The sequence below is a fragment of the Cynara cardunculus genome (genome assembly GCF_001531365.2).
Source record: "Cynara cardunculus var. scolymus isolate 2C chromosome LG 12, CcrdV1, whole genome shotgun sequence".
Taxonomy (NCBI): domain Eukaryota; kingdom Viridiplantae; phylum Streptophyta; class Magnoliopsida; order Asterales; family Asteraceae; genus Cynara; species Cynara cardunculus.
In genome coordinates, this window is record NC_037539.1 from 4,569,842 (window position 1) to 4,587,341 (window position 17,500).

A 17,500-nucleotide genomic window follows, 5' to 3' on the forward strand; every position below is an offset into this window, starting at 1 on the left:
GATGTATAATAAAAATTAGTTAACAATTTAACAATTAATAGTAATAAACTAACATTTATTATTACTCAGGGTTGTAATTGAAAAAGTAACAATAACATTCTAAAAAGCTATTTCAATTAACTTAGAAATAAACTTATATCCATCTAAATATACTCAAAGAAGTTATCTAATTTACGATTTACCACACAATGCTTAAAATATGTTCTCATTCATGCCTAATACTTTATATTTTTAAAAAAGTATTAATATGTTTTTAGATGATTGAAAAAAGTTTAAAATAAAGACAAATTTTATTCACTTCCCTTCATATAAAAATCTACATTTTTAGATATTCTATTTAAGGGCTGTTTGGCAATTACTTAATGGTTTTGTCAATAATCATTAAGTAGTCATAATAATTAAGAGACTCTCATGATATAATATAAAATAAAATATAATTATTTGGTAATTGTTTACAATGAAATTAGGGCTTTTAATGGTTAAGGGATGTCCTGGATACATAATCATTCAGAGGGTTTTAGAATCAGAGAGAGACAGACTTTTTTTTCTGCCAAACAAGATTCATCTCTTAACGATTCAAAGACTGTGTCTTAATGAAACTATTAAGAGGTAAACAAACAACCACTTACATTAAAATACAAATAATCCCTAGAAACAATATACAGTTAGTTATTTTCATTTGTAACCCTTTTCATAATTTTCAGTTTACCTATATTTTTTGATTTATTATTTTGACCCTTTGATATTTCTTTTTTACTCTCTTATATTAATAATATAGTAACTAAAATATGTATTTTCCAGTACTATAAATTTAAAATAATTTTTAAGATTAAAAGAAATTAATAATAACATTTATGATTATTATTTTAATAATTATATAATTTTGATAAAATTTCATTTATATATGTATGCAATATAAAATTTTATTATATTTACCTGGTTTGAGCCTTTTTCTCGCTTTTGGTTATTTTTGGAACACAATGTTCTCCATTTTATGATATAAATTTATTAGCAACGACAGAATTGCATTAAGTTATACATATAAACTTATTAAACTAAACAATATATAATTATATATATATATATACATTATGATGAATAATCATGTGAGAAATAAAGTTATGATTAAAACTGTAAGAAAAGATTTGAAACCCTTTATCACTTTTAATCTCACGGATTGTAATCCCTAATAAAAAATATAGCTCCATGAGCAAAAGCTCTCACCCATGAATTGTGTTTTAGAAGCGAATTGATCTTGTGCATTTCGATGCAACTCATTAGTGTTGACATTCAATTAGCATTGATCCATGAGTGGAAATCTGTTCTTACGCTTCTCACTATAATTTTATTTTTTACATGAACCCAACCCTATATCTTGGTTGTGCGAAAGACAACATATATAATGTATACATATTTTCATCTTTTGCAACAATTTATTCGTTTGTTGTATGTACTTGTGTATCAATTATTCATTATTAAATCGAGCGACGGACAATACTTCCAAGTCACCAAAGATCGAAGACATATACTTATTCAAAATAATGATGTCAACCGCCAACAAAATCCAATAAACACGGTTGGGTTTGGATTGAGATTTTTTCAAATACATCATAATTGGGTTGAGTTTGTTTAAGTGTTTCAAACCACAAGTACACTTTTATTTAATTTTTTTTACTTATTTGTTTTTTCATTTTACACCATTAATCATATTTTAATTACAACAACATAATGAGATACAAATATATTCAATACCAAGCTTATTTTGAAATTATTAACGAGAAAAATTATAATGGTGTAATTTGTAAGGAAAAATAAACATAATTAAGTTAATACATTATGACCGTGTATGGTAATAAGAAAATGATGTAAAATGTTAAAAGAAAAATGAAGAAATAATACAAATTAAATAAGTAACTATCAAAGTATAAAGTGTAATATAAAAATAATTTATAACAAAAATTATGTACTTTATGATATTTAAAAGTATGATTAAATTAAAAAATATTCAATATTTGACTCATTTTAACAGTATTGACAAAGGATTATAATGACGTAATTTGTATAAAAAAAGAAATGCATTTTAACGTATTTCCGTTAATATATGATTATGTATGTTGATAAGATATTAATGTAAAATGAAAAACGAAAAAGTAAATGACACAAGACAAACTAAATAAATAACTATAAAGATATAAAATATAAGTACCGAAAATGATTTCACACAATTTATAATATATAATAATATAATTACGTCTAAAAATATATTAATATTGAATTCATTTTAAAGGTATTAATGAGTCAATTATAGTGATGTAATTTGTTAAAGAAGAAGAGTGATTTTAACATATTTTAATCAGTACACATTATATATATTAATATGATAGGGGTGTAAAATGAAAAAGTAAAAATGATATAAAGTAGTTTAGATAAGTAATTGTAAGAGTATAAAATGTAACTTAAAATTTTAAAATTATATGGTTTTACCGTTGAATTTGGTTTGTGATGAAAATAGGTAGTCGGATAAATACAAAATCTTGTACGGGGTATGTCTAGCAATCCAAAAAAAAATAAAAATTAGGCCAACAATATTAAAAGTATGCCTACCAATCCAAAATAAAAAAACGTGGCCAACAATAATTAAAAAACCCCAAAAAAATATCCGTAACAATTATGTTATATTTTCTTTATAATAAAATATTAAAAGTCAAAATCTCTAAATAAATTAAACTCAACTCCAACACTATTCTATTTTAGTAATTTTAACATTAACTATATTATATAAAAAATCAATTTATTTAATAAAATATTACTCTTTTCTTTTAAACATTTATTTTCAATACTTCTTTTTGGTAGAAAGTATTAAGATAATATTTATTTTTTCTATTTAGAGATTCCTTTAAATTTAAAGATTTTTATAAGGTCTTTGCTCTTTTATCTATTTTAACGTACAAAATAACATATTTATTGTAACCAAAAAATTGTTAAATTTTTTTTCTCCATTTTAACATAGCTGTTGAAATTTCCATAATGCATCCATACACACTTAAATCATGCAAACCTCATAAGGAAGACATGACACATGAACGACAACAACCGAAATACTGAATAATATGATACATTTTCTATTAACCTGGATATTCAACCCGCTATACGAGCCGACTAATCCAAGATGACCACTTGCTTTACGGGTAGCCCAAAGTCACCGCATTTGAACCTCAATGGCCGCAAGTGGATTTTTATTTCTCCTTAGATTTGAACCTCCATGACTGCAAGTGGATTTTTATTTCTCCTCAGATTTGAACCTGGAACCTTCACCTTTGAAACTCAAACCAATCATACAATACCCTTGTTGTTGAATAATATGATACTTTTCATTTCTTAAAATAATAAGACAACTTAATTATTATTATTGAGCCAACATCCATCTAGACTCTTTTTGTAATGAATAGTGATATAACGACTCTTCTATTAATTTCAATCATTGAGTTAGCTATAAAATGTTTTCTTACATGTGGTTCTTAAAAAAACGAAAGACGAGTTCCGTATACAAAGCCAAAGCCAAAGCCAAAGCCAGTTCAGATTATGAATAATGAATTATTTTTTAGTCAAATAACAACAATCAAGTACTTGTAAAAAGAGAGATGTTTACTAAAGTGCCCCCAAGGAAAAAGGGTTCCCTTTCTTGTTTGGGTGAAATGCATCTGCACTTTCTAAGCAGTTCCTTTGAAGAAAAAGGAAATGGCAAAAAAGTAAAATCCAAGAAATGAGTCTGGTTACTCACCTGTGTTGTGTCCTTCCATTTTATATTTTCTGGGGCTGACATATTTGCAGGCATTGTTGTGCTGCCATTTGTTTGGTGGTTGGCCTAAAGATGTCCTTAAACCTCTTCTTCTTCCTTCCATAAAAAACAACCATTTCTTCTTAGGTTGGTGGCCCAAATTCACTTCACTATTCACATTCACATTCACATCCTCTAATCACTTAAAGTGTTTGGGTTTATTTTAAGAAATCAGAATAAAATAAATAAAAAATGTAGGAGAATAAAATTTCCATTTCTTTCTAAAAATTAATGGATTTTAGGTATCATCCATTAATTTATATTATATCAAATCGAACCATATTTTTCATCATCATTATCGTTTCTTATCTCTCACTGGGGTGTTTGGTTTGTGGGTATAAGGGTTGTTATATGTATCGTTTTATGTTAAAATTAGATCAAATTAAGCATTTATTAAAAGTTTTAGAAAAGGAAGGTTTATGTTGATAAGAGTATGAAGAAAATTACACACCATAAAATTGGGTTTATAGGATCCCAAAATTTTCTAAACATCCTAATACAGTGTTTAATAAGACTTATTTATAAGACGAAAAATAAATCGTCTTATCTAAAGACGTCATAATAAGTTTTATCGTTCTTTTGGTGACGTCACAATTTTTGAGGACTTTTAAATAAAAAAGTTGTGTGGGTTATTTTATAGAATATTATTTGATAAAATATCTTATAAAAAGATTTGTTTATAGGACATTTTCTAAAAAATGTCTTATAAAATAGTTCATCCTAAAAAGTTTGTTAAAACGTTCAAAATTGTTCTATAAAATTATACAACGCTTTTTATATAGGATGCTTTTTTTTAGTTCTATAAATTATGTCTTGTAAAGCAGAAATTGACGGGTTGCTATCACTACTAAACATAGGGCTTTTTCGGTGGAAAAATCCGTTGGAAAACATGATTTTTGCAGATTTCCGAATTTTCCTGCTAATAAAACCTTTGCTGGTAACACAAGATTTATGGACTTTCTGACAGATTGACGGTCACTGGCGGATTCCGTCTGTCGAAATTCCGCCACTAATTTTTTTATTTTTCCAATTTTTTGACTTAATTAATTACATTACGGGCAGAAATAAAAAAATCGTCACAAATTTATTCGAAAAATTATTTTTTATTTTTAAATCCCTAATGGACATTCAATGGATCACATAATCTGCTGCTAATTCGCTAAAAATAAATCTGCCTGTATTTTTTTAAAAACAAAAAAAGTATTTTTTAAATTAATTAAAATTTGTGACAGATTTGTTGTCCCATTTTAGTTAATTAATTAATTAATATCCTCCACAAATTTTAATTAGTTAATGTTAGTTATTTTTTGCGTTAAATAACACATTTTCCGACGAATTTCTGAAAAAATCTGCTAAAAATTCATTTGGAATTCTATTTCAATCATTGAGGGACACCGAAAATTCATCACTGGTTTTTTTTCAGAAAATTCCGATAATAAAAATCTAATGTTTACTGATATATAATCCTAATTTTGTTGTAATAAAAAAAGTACATTAATCATAACCGGATATATATTCTTCATTATTTTCCAACTCAAATAAAAAGTTATTATATCAATCTATTTATATTTGATAACAAGTTTATTTAGTTATATAAAATATTTGTCGATTAGTATTTGTTTGGTTCAGTTGAATCTTGAACTTGTGAATAAAGATAATTTATAAAATTCTGAATTTTAATTTTATTTAGAGTAAAGTTCACTGTCGATTCTTAACGTTTAATTGTTATTTTCAATGAATATCATCTTTAGACTTTAAAAATTCGGATTTGATCCCTCATGTTTTTAATTACCCACATTTCGTCCCTCTCATTAAAGGACGCTAATTTTTTTAGTTAAATCCAGTTTAATGAAGGGTATGTTTGTCATTTTACATACTTCTTAGTTTTTTTTTATTGAAGTTTAAAAATATATTATATAATATAAACCCAAAATCACCACCAACCATTATCGTTAATCACCATCCATCACCGTTAACCAACATCCACCATCATCCACCACAATCACAAATCCAAACCAAAAGAAGAGGTATTTAAGGCCTTAGGGTATATTTGACGAGCTAACTTATAAGCTAGCAGATGGTTGATAAGTTAGCTGATGATCAAATCATTGTTTGGTAAAAACTAGTTGATAAACATGTAAAATTATCAAAACAAACATCTTAAAAAATTAGTCAATTACAATATTTTATGATATAATTAAAACAATATTAAATAATATAATACATTAATAGAAAGAAGTTAGTGATAAAAATTAAAATAATATAATATATTAATTAAAATGATTTTAAAATGATTATGATATATATTATAAATTTTGGATTTGTTAAAACAAATTTATATTAATTTGTGACTTTAAATAACTATGACGTATAATATGAATAAAACAAAATTGGTCAACCTTATATATCCTAAATAATTAGTTATTTTTCAAAAAAAAAATATAATTAATAATTAATTTAAATGTTTTATTAAAATAATTTAACATAATTTCATTATCTATGAATCAAAATAAATATAATTTTAATATTTATGTAACTTACATAAACATTAGTAAAATTGTTATATTTGTTTTTTGATAACTAAATATATTAGATAATAATTAAAAACAATAATATATCATTAATATTAATATATAATGTATAATTAAAATTAATCAAAAATATTCAACTGATATTAATTAGTATTTTTTAATATTAGTAAAGATTAATTTTTATTTATTAATAGTTTATATATATATATATGTAATTAGTAATAAATAGTAACTAATATTAATAAGAGTTATAATCGAAAAAATGATAAAAAAAAAAAAAAAAATCTTATAAGCTACTCAAACAACGTTTCAACAAGTATCTTATAAGCTAGTATATGTCCATTCAAATGCGTACCTGAAAAAAAAATTAACTTATTTTTGCCCAACAATGCCTTAATTGAAATAGATGTCCAAACTCAAAAATCTCAAGGGGATACAGAATTTAAATTAAAATCAATACCTTAAAACCCTAGACCTAAATTAATCCCAAAATCAAAACCCAAAACCATTAATCATACAAAAACCTAAATCAAACGAAAATGGAAATGAGATGGATAGTTCGTCGAGAGTGTAGCCGGAGTAGTCTTGTCCTAGTGATGGATCTCCCTCGATCTAGATCTTTTCTTTTTCTTTTGATCCATTCTCTGTTGTAGCTAGATCTATTCTCGATCTCTCTGTCTCTCACTTGATCACTATAAGAGGAGGTAGTTGGGGAAACAAAAAAAAATTGGGGGAGAGGGGGTGTGTTATTGTTTTTATTTTACAACTAATAAATTTTATAATATATATCATAAATATATATATTTTTTAATTTTAGTAGAAAAGAGGTAAAATGACCAAAATATTCTTCATTTAACTTGACTTAATGAAAAAAATTAACGGCCGTTAGACTAAGGGACCAAAACCATTGCAATTGACAACGTAAAGGACCAAATCCGAGTTTAAAAAATTTAAGAACGGTATCCATTGAAATTGATAAACATTAGGGACCAAAAACGAAGTTTATTCTTTTACTTATAAAGTATAAAAAAGATTACCCATTACATGTCAGGGTGTTAAAAAACACCAAGTTGCTTGGTAAAATATAGAGGGTACAACAAGTGTCATGCTTAAACACTTTGACCAGCATGCAATCAGGTGAGGTAATTATATAGATAATAGCATGCATTCAGGTAATTGTATTTTGTACATGTATACAGTGGTGGATTAGAAAAAACACTGATTATAATTATTAAAAAAATTAAATAAAACAAAAAATAATAAAGAACTGATATGGATTTCTATGTTATACCATTGTTAACCATAAAAAATCAAATTTAAATTTCAATATACCAGTAGCACTGCTAGAAAACTGGGCATTTCCGACAATATCCAGTGGTAGCACAAAACAAATTACAATGGTAGCACCGGTAAGGATTGTAAGATGTTTTCATTACGATAGACGATATCAATGGTTGCACGGGCAATCAGTTTTTTCTTAGTGGATCGTCCATGCATATATAAGTAGGAGATGGTTCAAACGAGAAAGGTAAAAACGTTTAGAACGTGAGGAGAAGGCAATAATTCATATGTGAATTATTGGTAAATGATATTTTCTTTCACATATACATCTTCAAAGAATTATTCATAGGTAAACAAAAGTTGATTCATATATGCATCTTCAAATGGATTTACAAATCATTCACATATGAATCATTTCTTCTCGTGTTCTCAATCTTTTTTGTCTTTCTTATTTCAATCTCCCCACATATGTATATACGTTGTGACACAGAGGTAGTATGCACGTTTATTACGTAACACATGTAGGTCATTTCAAAAGATAAAGATACTTTGGCGTTGCTAGAATATGATAGTTTGAATGTTTTACGAATGCTAGAAGCACTTGTCGATTTCAAATTATTGATTTATATTACAAACCATGTTATAACGGTTAGTTTCGTTTCAAAATCTCTATTTTATTATTGTAAAGAGTATATTGGAGATGTTCCAACTATGTTATTAAAAAGACAAATAAAAAACCTATTAATTAAGTAAGGTTGGATAAAACGTCATTAGAGCGTGAGAATGACATCATAATAAACCCCAGAAGTTAATGGGTGGTGGTGGTGGTGATGGTGGCATAGCTATCATCAAATCCATGGTTAAGGAATTATAGGAAGAAAAAGAAAAGAAATTAATTAAAAAAGGAAGTCCTAAAAAGGTCAAATAAATAAAAGTGTGTCATGGGACCAAACTTACCATGCGTGTGACCACCATATGATATGATGGGAATACAATATATATATACAGGGTTTATTTCAAATACAACATATCGTATTTGTACAACCCATGCAATCCAATAAATTGAAATATTTATGGAAATGATTAGAGTTCATTTATTATGATTTAAATATTTATGGAAGATGTATACGGTTCATTAATTATGATTAATACTTTATATTAGGAAATAATCAAAATCTCTATAAAATCACATATTAATCAAATGAAATGGACGTTTGAGATTGAATTATATTGGTTGCACAAATAACAAGAGTTGTATAATAACCAACCTATATATATATATATATATATATATATATATAGGGTATATTTCTTTTACAACCTTATGCATTTGTACAACCTTTGCAATCCAATTAATTGAGATATTTATAGAAATGATTGGAGTTCATTTATTATGATTTGAATATTTATGGAATATGAATAGAGTTTATTAATTATGATTAATACTTTATATTAGGAAACAATTAATTGATTAAAAATTGAATGGTTGAGATGAGGGTTGTATATGGTGTATGAATGGCAAAGGGTGTAGAATAACATCCCTATATATATATATATATATATATATAGATATATATAGAGGTTGGTTATTATACAACCCTTTACATTTGTACAACCAATATAACTCAATCTCAATCGTCCATTTAATTTGATGAATATGTGATTTCATAAAAGTTTTTATTGTTTCATAATATAAAGTATTGATCATAATTAATGAACTCTAGTCATCTTCCATAAATATTCAAATCATAATAAACAAACTTTATCATTTCCATAAATATCTCAATTAATTGAGTTGTATTGGTTGTACAAATGGACAAAGTTGTATTTGAAATATTATATATATATATATATATATATATATAGAGAGAGAGAGAGAGAGAGAGAGAGAGAGGGGAGCGGTCCATTCAAGAAAGAACTAATTAGTTTGTGATAACTGTGAGATTCAATTTCAACCACAAATCAATGGATAAATTAAGAAACTAATATTTTTGGTAATTTGATTTAAATTTTTAATTAAAAGACATTTTAGGCATTATTATTTTTTAATCTCTCCTCTGTCTTTCTCTCCTGTTTCCAGCCTCCGGTAAACCTTATTTCAGTGAACACCACGGGATACCCAAAATACACCAAGATACACAATGTGATATCCAAAACACACTAAGTAAACTTCGAGATCAATATGATACCAACTGTAGTACCACTACTGTATCACTCGATGAGGGCATTTGAGGGGGAGATCGAGGGGAGTGTCGATGTAGATGGTAGTCAGTAGCGGGGATGAGGGAAGAGAGAAGGTCGTCGAAGACGACGTCTTGGTCGGACAAGATGACCGGAGGAAGTCATCACTTGCTGGAGGAGGCCACCGGATTTTGGTCCCTGTGTGTGTGTATATATATATACAATAAAGTAATTAATCTAACTAAAGTAAATTGAAATATTAAACTAATTATAGTAAATTGAATAATTAACCTAAATTTATCCTTTTATTTTATTTTAAATGATTGGCTTATGTTGGATCTCATAGTTACCACAAACTAATTAGTTCTCATTTGATTAGGCGCATATATATATATATATATATATATATATATATATATACAAACCACCATCATCCGTTGATTTCATTGTTTAATTTTATAAATTTTTCTCATGAAATTGTTTAATCTTTTGAAATTATTTCATATAATACTTTTTCTTGATTAAGTTGTTTCATATATGGTTATGAAATTTTAATGAAACTGTTTCATATGTTTCTCCAAAATTAATATAATGAAGATGATAAAATCCATAATTAACACCATCCACAATAAAAATGATTAATCAACCTCTCATAATTACAAAAAATAAATAAAATAAAAAATTATTATTAATTGAATGAGATTTGTACAATTTATACAAATAACGTAGTTTATAAAGTAACCTCATTTCTCTCTCTCTCTAATAAAAAAATAATTCTTCAAGCTTCGTGGCGAATTTGGGGAGACAATGAAGCCACGGAAGTGACCTCACAAAGAGATTTTAAAGAAGTGCAAATTTTCATTTTACTTGAATTATAAAACTTTGTTCGTTACCTGTTGGACTAAATCTTTTTATTCGTCTAAAAGTCTTATGGTTTATTAATAATACAGATAGATATGACTTGAATTAGGACTTTTATGTTATCTTTAAGGGTGTGTTTGGTATGCTGGACAGAGTAGAACATGACAGAACAGAACAAATTTATCCTACGTTTGGCGTGACTGAATATGGAACTAACTAGAACTAACTTGGACAAACCTTGGACACGCGTGTTCCACCTACACCCCTGGAACTAAGTGGAACTCAAATCTTTTTCCCTCTTTACCCCTTTTCTCACCCGGCTGGATAAAGAACCCTCGCCTCCATCGCCTCCATCTCCATCACTGTTCTGTCCATCGACGACGACATCTGTTGACGCCGAGCTCCAATCGACGTCCGGCGAGCTCCCCATCGACGGCGACATCATCGCGACTGTTGCTTCTCTTCTCTCCATAACCCTTTTCATCGCCTCAAATCCCTAATCGCGACTGTTCCCTAATCCGTTCTCTGTAAATCGGTGGAAATCGAGGATTGAGAATCGTGTATATATATATATATATATATATATATGTATAGTTACTTCTGGTGCTTGTGTAAATTAGTAGAAATCGAGGATTGAATCGTGTTCGATTGATTGGATTGTTGATCAGATGCACATAGTAAGGGCAATGGGTTCTTCGATTTCGATTGTGTTCTTCGTTTTAATCGATACATATGAAACAGATGGGTTCTTCGATTTCGATTGGGTTCTGTTGTCTTGCATCTTGTATTAATTTTGGTTATATCTTTCGATTTTGATTGGGTTCTGCTGTCTTGCATCCGATTCGCATCTCTTGATCATTAGCATATAGAATGTTTGTTATTTGCCTGTATTTTAACTTAGTATAGAAGCAAAATAACGTTAGGGGTAAATCGGTCATTTTAACCAGTTCTGTCCTGTCCTGTCCTGTCCTGTCTGCGCACCAAACGCACCCTAAATGATTTTCAAGAACTCGAGAGAGTCAAGTTAAACGAGCCAATAATGTTATATTCTTTTTGAAAATATATCAAAACCTTGATATCCGAGGTTACAAGATGTCATATTTATTGACCAAAAGAGGTTGAAATACAAAATAGCAACCTATTTCATGAATTTCGTTATTGTAGTATCGTATTTTGAAAAATCTATCCGTTATTGCAATTGGTAACATTTTAATTTGAATTTGTATCACATGACGCAAATTAAAAGATTGCTACGTCTTATCATTGTCAACGTATAACATATTACTAATATGACATGTCTTTCTGGGTTTGGTCCCACAATGTGATACCCACTTTTCCATGCTATTATTCACAAAGTCACAATAAACGTTCTATACACCGTAATGATCTTATTCTTACGATCGAAAGCTTACATCAATATTAAGCATTTTCGGTCCCTTTTTAAGCATAGGTGCTAGAACTTCAACATCTCAGCTAATTTTTACCTATTCTTAGATCTTCTCCTTATGTTTTGAACTTCATAGGATACCAGGTACTAAGATAGCAGGTACTAATTTTAAAGTAAAAACAGTTAGCCAAAAGCTATATGAAATCATAAATTTTTATAAGAGGGAAAAAATATATTTTTTTAAGAGGGATACAATAATTGTAAAGCATCATTTGCGTATTGCAATACTAAAAATAATGCATATCATAAAATCATTTTCATACCGTAGATCTCCATTTTGTGTTATATGCACCATATAGTTACATCTGATAATTACTATAAATCACTCATTACGTTTCAAATGCATGAACATATCACATATATTGAAACCATTTTCATCTCAACCCTGACGTCCTAAGCATTTCCACTCGTGGACAACAAGAAAACTCATGCATATCATTTAAAATGTTCATGCAACATCTTTTCTAACATTCACGTCACATACATACATATATAGGTTGAGTTTCGATGAGAATGAAAGTTAAGGTTAAAACTAAGAAGGGTAAGCAAGGATCGATCTCCATTCTTGAATCCATCATAATTGAAGAAAAACATAAGATCAACATTAATGAGATACACCAGATCAATTCCTTCTAAAATGCAATTCATGAATTGATAAGATTAAAAATGATCAAGGGTTCAAACACTTCTCACATTAACTTTTATTCTCACACGATCTTTCGTCTATATATATATATAGGGGCCTTCTTTTGAGAACCTATGATATTGTGATAACCTTGAAAACTTGTGCATCATATGTTATTTCATATTATTATTTTTCCATCTAGAAAGACTAGGATTTAAAATATTAATTAACATATATTTGTTTCACAATGTGTTTGTTTCACATATGCGCGGTTCACAATGTGAAGCTTTTTGATGTGTTTATGAAACACAAAATACACATAAAAAGGTTTCATGTTGTAAAATGAATACATACAAAACAAACATACTGTAAAACATATATATACTTAATTAATACATTAAGTAGTATGCCTAGATAGAAAAAAAATCATATGAGATAACAAATGATGCACAAGTTCTCAAGATTGTCATAATTTAATAAGTTCTCAAATGATTAAGCCAATATATATATATATATATATATATATATATATATATATATATATATATATGCACACACACACACACATACACGGAAATGTTCATTTGAGAAGTAAAGAAGTGATCATAACTCTTTATCTGGTCAATATTTGTGGCTTTAACCGTGAAGCACCACATAATACCTCGCAACATCATTCCTTGCATGTATCTTATTTTAGCATATATATCTTATTTTTGTAAAAAGCATCATACAAAGCATCACCTTTAAAGTTGGAAAATCGTAAGTTAATCTCGATAATCCTTATAATAACACTTGGTAATCGGTATATTTAACCATTACATATTTCACAATAATTTATATTATATTATTTATTAATACAATATTTTACATTTCCATTTACTCGTGAAATATTATTAACTTTTTAATAATCCTTTCCTATTAAATAAATTGGTTTTTTCTTGCAATTTACATGAACACCAAATAATAAAACAAATGTTCCCTAATCCAATCGTAACATTTTATACCAAAAATAAAACAATAAAAGTGTCAATTTATATAACTTAAATAAACTGGTTTAATACTAAAAAAAACGGGTTTAATTTCACTACTAAATAAATTGAACTAAGGTGCCGTTTACCAAACGATTACCCGGGTGAGCACTTACCAATTCACTTTATTTTACCGGATGAATATGATACGGACTAAGAATCTTATCCGGTAAGAGCGAAGACAATAATCGAGAGTCTTACCCGGTAAGCGAGGGTGACTGCTCTTACCATGGTTAGTGCTTACCGGGATAAATTGTTGCATACGATGCGTTTTAATGAATAAAATCTACCCGGTAAGTAAGTAATTATTTGGTAACATAATGTTGAGTGTCCAATTTATTAGCCTACCACTGTTTCACTACCATAGTACCATGTACAATACATCGGCCCAAAACAAATTTAGAAACTTGAAAGGCCCAAGAGAAAACATACTAGGGGGTTGTTTACCGAACACTTACTCGGGTAAGTGAACATCAAGTTGCATTATCTTACTGGATGAATATGCTAAGGACCAAAAATCGTATCTGGTAAGAGCGAGACAAAGACCAAGAGTCTTACCTGGTAAGGACGAGACAAATACCAATAATCTTACCCGGTAAGTGAGGACGACAACTCTTACCACGGTAAGCGCTTACCAGGTTAATTGTTGCGTACGATACCGTTTTGGTAGACTAAAATCTTATCGGGTAAGTAAATGATAGTATTAAATTTACCGGTAAGCAAGTGTTTGGTAAACGGCCCCTAGGTTCAAGCAAATGGATATTCTGTGTTATTTGTATTATTTTTTATGCATTTTGTATCTTACATATGATATTTGTATTCAGAATTTATCTAAATTATGGATGGGCAATAGGAATCGTAAGTTTGAACTTAATTGAGATAGTTGGTCTACCTCTCCTTATCTTGCTTAGTCTCTTTCTCTGTCGGGTTTTGCCTCTATCTTTTGTCTGGGGCAGCTTGGTTTTATTTTTGTTCTTGCTTGTATGTTGGTCTTTTTGTATCTCCTGGGGTCTAGCTTCTTGCTAGATCTTTTCTTTTTAATATATTGGTTGGCTTGGTGAGGGTGATGGCCATGCCGAAGCTCTCTTCCTTGTCCTTCCTTTTTGCCTTTCTAAAAAAAACATATGATATTTGTATTATATTTAACACGTGAGATTTGTATTACATTCATTTATTTGTTCAATGAACATAACCATAAATGATATTGGTAATATATTCATGTCGTGTGTTTTGGTCCATATGTTAGAACATGTGATTGGTACTAAATTTATGTATTTTAACATGTATTATCACATGCGATATTCTGATGAAAACTGTGAAAAAAATTGCCAACAAAATAATAAAATCATGAAAAGATATGAAAAAACCAGTCAAAAAAGGGTAATTAATTGTGATTTTTTAAAAATTCGTTTCACATATTTTACTCAATACATTATCACATGTGATTGATAATAAATTCATTTGTTTTAACATGTATAATCACATGTGATATGAGTAATAGATACATGTTTGTATATTATGACATGTGATATTTGATTAAAATGGTATTTTTTTTAGACGTTCATCTTATAACACTGTAAAATATGTGAAAAAATCCATAAAATTATGAATTTTAAAGTGGATCTATATTAATATTGAAGAAAAAATAACGATAAAACATAAAATATATTACATGTGATATTTGAATTATTTAAAAGCGGATTTATTTGATTTTTTTTAATGTTTTATATGGTTGTTAAGAAAAAGGTGAGAAGTTGCAGTGATAAAATCAGAGATAACTGTTTGGGAGGAATTATAGGAATGAGATTGTTATATTACATATGACATTAATTGCTTTATTATTTTCATTTTTATTATTAATTATTAAACTAAGTGATATATATGGTTAGAAAGTGTCTATGTATTTTCGTAAAAAATGAAACGCTCTTCCCTATATACACATGTATACATATATTTTAAGAAAGAAATAAAGAGAATAAAAGGCAAAGAAAATTTGAAAAAGACTGAAATGCCCTTTCCTTAACAATTTTTTTAACAGAGTTAATGACTAGAGACCATTTTCAAAGCAGAATGCAGGATGATTTTTAGACTTATCAAAATTCAGGACCCGATTTAAAATGCTTGATTAAACCTCAAGGATCAAAATTAAAATTTACTTTTGATTTAATTAAAATCCCCACTTAAAAGTTAAAACTCTCCATTATACAAAAAGAAATTGAGTCAAAGTTTTGTCCGTTTTATTTAAAAAAAAAAGCCCAATAAGGTGAAATAGAGCTAACAACAAATGATAAAAAAAGCCCAATAAGGTGAAATAGATAGAGCTAACAACAAATGATATAAAAAGCCCAATAAGGTGAAATAGAGCTAACAACAAATGATAAAAAAGCCCAATGCATTAAATGTTCAGTTTTGGACCTTACGACGATAAATCCGTTTATAAAGTGAACTAGTACAGTTTAGTTTTTTGCAACATGAAATTATAGTCAAACGGTTTAATATGAATCTTTCATCGATTATTATGAAAAATATGAATTAATTAATTTGGACTATTTAACTTTTTATGGATAAAGAAATCTGTGTTATCTATATATCTATACTATATTATAAAACATTTGACAAAAACTTGTAAAAACCATTTTTATGCACAAAGTACTGTTTATTTATGCATATTACTTAAAATTCAATATTACAAGTAGAATGTGCGTGAGTACATCTTATTAAAGCTTCATGTTTAAATTCGTGTAACTAACTACAGATAAACATAATCAAATACATAATAAACATCATTTTAAATATAAAAAATCTAAAATATAATCAAGATAATCATTAAGTTTTAACAAAATACTTAATTATTATCTTAAAAAAATATTTTATTAAAAAAAATAGTTCTTTGTTAAACTTCAATTAAATTATGATAAAAATTGAATTAAAAAAATTACACAAAACAAGACTTTTCAAATACTTAATTTGATTGATACTAATATCGATTATTTTTTTAAATTTATATTTCATTCAAACATAAAAACAATTTCGTTTTATCAAAACCACATAAAATCGAATTATAACACACAACATATAAAACTATACATTAAAATCGAGATGTATTTTGCTACATTACACGAGTATCCTTCTAATTTATTTTAATGTTCCCCTTGGTAAATATAAGAATCATTTAGATATTAATATAAAATGGATTTAGCTTAAGACAAAGAGAAAATAAGGTATAGCTAAGTGAATGCTTGTTAAAATGTACGTCTAACCCTCCAAGTCCTACGTTGAAATGAGATATGTTGCATTCTTTTTGGGTGATTGGAGTCCGTAAATTCGCTGTACACATTCGCATCTACATATAAATTAATGTCGTATATTTTTAAAAGATATATTATTGCGTTTAATTACTTTTAATATAAGCTATTTTTGTATTTTTTTTTGGCTCTATCTTATTTACTTGTCGGTTCATTTTTTTTAATCTTATATCAAATTTAAATGGGTTTTTTTTTTAATTTAAATTGAAAATATATACAACTAAAAACATCACATATAAAGCAAAAACGGTGCAAAAATGTGTGGCGTATATATCAAATAAATGCCAACTTTGACTTTGTATACTTCAAATATTACTGAATAAAATATGATACGAAAACTATGATTATATTTTTAAAATTATTGTATTAAGCACATGAAGATCATGCAAGTTTTTATCATAAA